Genomic DNA, 5,446 nt, shown 5'->3' on the forward strand with positions numbered 1-5,446 from the left:
GCTTGAGCACACGTCAGAATCTTCTGGAAGATTTGTGAAAAAGGCAGATGAGTCTCAGTGTCAGAATTTCTGATTTTGAAGGCCTGGGGTAAGGTCTGGGGATTTGCATTTCTAACAAGATTCCTGAAGTTTCTGCGGCCCTATGTACTCAGGCCTCTTTGAGTTCATTATCTTGGAACCAAGAATCCCAGAACTTCAGTCCTCTTGAGTTCTAGGCATCAGCGTTTCCTTGCTTTTATAATTTTCTTCCCTCAGTTAAAAAAAATCCACTTGAAAAATGTCAATGCTGTTTTGGTAGAACAAAGGGAATTGTTCCTATCTGGGCCAGGAGAGCTAGGGTAATCAGTGGACCACTGAAAACTAGGGCTGGAGGAGGCCAACGTTGTTCCAACTGGACTGCTGAGGAAAGGCTTTAGACTAGAACAAAGATCAACACCTTGACTGGAAAGAGTCACAGATAACTGGGATTAGTGATCCTTTCCTAGCTTGGATTTTGCCTTGCAAGCTTTTCCTTCCTTGAACAATTTAGTCCTTTAATAACTACTATATTTGGTGAAGTGGGCAAGAAAGAGTCACTTCATTTTGCTTTTATTTTTACTCTCTCATTTTAGTCTTTGTCCAGCACAAGGCCAGTGTGTACCTCCTGGGAACTGGGAGTAGCAGCTAAGATTATGGCAATCTGAGCAAAAAGCTGAACAAAATCAGACATTTCTCTGGAGGTAAAGCATATGCTCTGTATCGCGTTACAGCAAATTTGAAAACCAAAGGCTGGGTTCCAAGTTTCTGCCTGGCAGTTGTCAGTAACTAAGCCGTTGCTACCTGTTAAATACAGTTAACGAAGCAGTCTGTGTTTATAAATGAGAGGACTTGGCTTTGAAATTCATATCTCAGTAGAACGAGAAAAATAGCCTTGGATATAGACTTCTGAATTTAAGATGGTGTGACCCAGGAACTTCAAAGGGGTTGAAAGAACTTGTAGTCTTACTTATTAATGAGGTTATATATTTAAATGGCAAATCTTGAGAGGCTAAAACACACACACACACACACACACACACGAAACTGCTATGAGTGGAAATGTCTTCAGCTCCTGAGATAGAGACACTTTGGCTTAGGGATTCCACACAGGGTGTTTGGGCCTGCTCAGAGCTGTTAAGCTATCAGGTATTTGCCTGTACCAACCTGCCCACATGACAGGAAAACAGGCCTCCCTCATTCTTTCAGAATTCATGGCTTCTTTCCTGAACCATTCACCCCGGCTTATCTCATACTCTAATTCCTAACTCTCCCTCAGTCTGTTCTAATTTCTAGCTGTGTGACTCATTTTTCCTCTTACTGCCTTGTCTCACCCTAGGACCTGGAACTTGGTATAAATTGTATGATTTGAATCTTCTGCAAGTCTCTGGGGCCAAACATTAGAGTCTCTGCTTGGCTACACATCTCTTACCTATCTTGGAGTGCCCCAGGTGAATGGTACTGCTTTCCAGTGCTTTCAGTCCTGGGAGCAAACTCAGACTGAAGGGATTGGTGGTTCCTTGATAAGTAGCTCTCTGAAGGAACAGAAAACAAACGGAAAGGAAAGAATGTCATTACCCATTCACTATATGCAAAAGAGCCAACTGAATTCTGTGTTGCCTAAAATACAAAAGGGAAGGAAAGTGGTGGTTTATAATATCATAATAGTTACTAGTTCTTATGTCTCAGATGTGAAGAACTGCTATAACTTTCTCCCTCTCCTATACACACTTTATATATATACTTTGATTGTCTTAATAATTCTTTATATATGGTTTGATTGCCATGATTTAATAATTCTTCCTCCATGTGTGTCTTGACTCCATATTTCCCTGGGACTGGGACTCAAACTCAGTACCTAATGCTTTTGCTCATTAGCTGGTGCTCTACAAGTTGAATCACATCTCCAACCCCATGAAACTATCTTCCTTACCAGTGCTTTATTTTCAACAATATCTGGATAACTGGTATCTTAGTTCCAGTGTCTCCATCTCCCCCATCCTGCTTGGTTCTAGGCCCATCATCCTTGGTCAATTTATTCTCCATACTATGAGCAAAAGAAGCTTTCTAAAATTCAGGTCTGACCATATCCTCCTTTCTTACATTTTTCTAGCCTGTGTATATTATTGATTGCTATACAAATGATTGGAGTTCTCTACAAAATAGGATTTTCTAATTAGGACAACAATAATGTTCTACTACATCTATATTGCACTTTAGAGTATTTTCTACTATTATGAAGTTATATTTGAGTATACTTTTTAGTTCCAGTGAATTATTTATATATGGTAGATATATTAAAAATTATATGTGAGCTGGGTGCCAGTGGTTCACACCTGTTAATCTTAGCTACTCAGGAAGCTGATCTCTGAGGATTGTGGTTCACAGCCCAGGTAGGAAAGTTTATGAGACTCATATCTCTAATTAATCACCAGAAAACTGGCAGTGATGTTGTGGCTCAAAGTAGTAGAGTGCTAGTCTTGAGCAGAAAAGCCCAGGGACAGCATCCAGGCCCATAACTAACAAAAAATAAAATAAAAATTATATCTGTATTGAATCTATTTGGCTAAGTGAATAGAGAAAACTAAAGAAAATTTAAACTTTCAGTTACTGGTTTAATTCCCATTTGTTTAAGTTAACCTCATTGAGTTTCACGGACATAGTCTGTAACCATAACCTCATTCAACTTTTTCACAATTGCTCGTCCCACAGGAATTTGGATAAAGGAATCTGGATAAATCTATACCATGACTCTATCCTTATTACTTGAAATGTAAATAAACTAGTAGCTCTTCAGTGGTACATAGGCTTTTTCCTATCCAGTTATACAAAGAATTTTTAGTGACAATAATTTAGGCCAAGAGATAGCATGTGTCTCCAAAATAGTACTGTGAGGACCTTAAAGGGTAATTTATAAATCTATAATTCGAATAGTGGTTTTCTAGTTCCAAAATTCTAGTCTAAATAATGCTACATAATGTCTACTGTTGACTTTGGTAGCACTCCTTTTGGAAGGGTAACTTGACTTACTTCATAGGTGCTCTACCACTTAAGCCATGCCTCCAGCCTTCCTTTCTCTAGTTAGTTCTTGGAAATAGAATCTCACAGATATCTCTTACCAGGGTGGCTTTGAACTCCTCCTGAGTGGCTAAGGTTTATTAGTGCCCAGCAATCACAATTATTAATGTAGCTTCAAATAAATCCTTAATAATTCCATTTGTTAACTTCTACATTCTCTTTGGAATAAATAAAGCAAAATTCCCCATACTAGCTTTCTCATATGCAGAAACATGGTAGCACCAGGCTCAAAGTTATATACAGGTATCATTGCAAGAGGACAGCATGGTAACTGGAATTTTCAGCTTCTCATTCATGCTGACCAAGGCAAGAATACATTTTTAATAGGGAAATACCTCAGACATTAGCACCTCGGTTTCAATTAATTTATCATATCTCTTCCACCTGAGACTTTTGGGAAGAAGTAACCTAAGGAAGACACCTGATTAGTGTATTTTGAATGGAAGATAGTGACAGAAAAGGGTTCATATTCTCAAAGAACAGACTTAGGTAGCATCCACAAATGAAGCAAAGCTAAAAGTGGAAGCAAGAAATCACCTACTCATCTAGGAAGGGTGTATGTTCTTTGCTCAACCTATAAAAGTAATGGAAAGTCTCTCACAAGACAACTTAGAATACAAGGATATTGGGCATATCCTTTTTGAGGACAGTTGTTTGAAGACAAACTCAAGCTACTTATCAGAGATATCACTGATGACCAACTCAAAGGTCATGTTTACTATTATTTATGTAGAACTTCAATGAACTCTTCAGAAAAAAATTACTTCCTTGAACAGAGGACCTTTTTCTTGTTATGAATCTGCTGATTAGCAGGTATAAACAAATCTCAAATCACTGAGTTACTACTGTTGCTTGTTTAAAACATAAACAATGAATCCTTACCTATATGACTTAATGCAGGCCAAAACACAAGATTTGATGAAATGTTAAAAGTATGGCTGTTAACTGTCACCTGCACAATAATCCCTGAAAGCCATTTCCTGCTTGGCAGCATTAGGAGAGGGCTGGAGATTGTGGGTGATTGACTTGTCATCTTGACTTCTTTTTTGACTTGACAACCCTTTCTGTCTACCTGTCCTGCACAAGTAACATGTTCTCCTATTATGAGAGACATAATACGAATAACTGGCTCCAAGAAACAAAGTCATGATTTGCTTTAGCTAGTCAAGAAACATACGTTGTCAGGCAGGCTCCAGTGCCAAACACCTGCAATCTTAACTAGTCAGGAGGATAAGATCTGAGGATTAAGGTTCAAAACCAGTCCAGGCAAGAAAGTCCATGAGATTCTTATCTCCAGTTACCACCAAAAAGCCAGAAGTGGAGCTGTGGCTCAAGTGTAGAGTGCTAGCCTTGAGCTCAGAAGCTAAGGGACAAGAAAGTGATGGAAGGGGCAATATTCTTTAGAAAGAAATGTACTCTTTATCTGATTTACATAACCATAACCTTTCTGTACATTACCTTTACAATAACAACAAATAAATTAAAAAAATAAAAAGCTAAGAGATGGCACTTAGGTCTTGAGTTCAAGCCCCAAGACTGGCACACCTTAAAAAAAAGAAATATAAATTTTCAAGTTAAACAGAATAATGGTTAACATTAGTCTACAGCATCTTCTAACATAAAACACATGTTTACTTATCATGATCACATTCAATTCCTATAACAGACCCATGAGGTAAGTTGTAGCTATTTATTCCTTTGCTTCTACTGTGAGAAAATTGAATTTCCAGATAGGAAAGACTTGCTCCAAGCCTCACAGCTGATAAGTGGTGAGCATTCTAGCCTAGATTCCAAAGTCTAGGCCCTTAGCTTCATACCTAGTATTGATTCACATTATTGCTATTTACCAGGGTCCTTAGTCTAAACTTCTTCTCTGACCTCTCCTTCAAACTTCTTTTATTATCCACTTCATCAGATGCTATTCATTTTGCTCCAACAATGATTCTCAAATCTATCTACTATTGAACTTCCTATTCCTAACCTGTGTCCCCAATGCAGGGCCCTGCTGTTTCTCACCTGGATTATTGCCCGCTAGTCTGCTCACAACCTTCGGATCTGTGCTTCAAGTTGCTGCTGCAGTGGGCTATTTAGAAGTGCAGGCCAGATCATGATGGCCCATGCTTGTACCCGTTTGATGCCTCTACAGCATCTTCTTTAGAATGAAGTCCCAAGTCCACGAGATGGCCCTTCTTCGTTGTTTTTTCCCTATCCTTCCTATGTACAAGAACTTGCTCTTGGGCTGGGAAGTTGGCTTAGTGGTAGAGTGCTTGCCTTGCATGCCTGAGGCCCTGGGTTCGATTCCTCAGCACCACATAAGCAAAAAGAAAAAAGCCGGAAGTGGTGCTGTGGCTCA

The sequence above is a fragment of the Dipodomys ordii genome, unplaced genomic scaffold (genome assembly GCF_000151885.1).
Source record: "Dipodomys ordii isolate 6190 unplaced genomic scaffold, Dord_2.0 Scaffold38, whole genome shotgun sequence".
Taxonomy (NCBI): Eukaryota; Metazoa; Chordata; class Mammalia; order Rodentia; family Heteromyidae; genus Dipodomys; species Dipodomys ordii.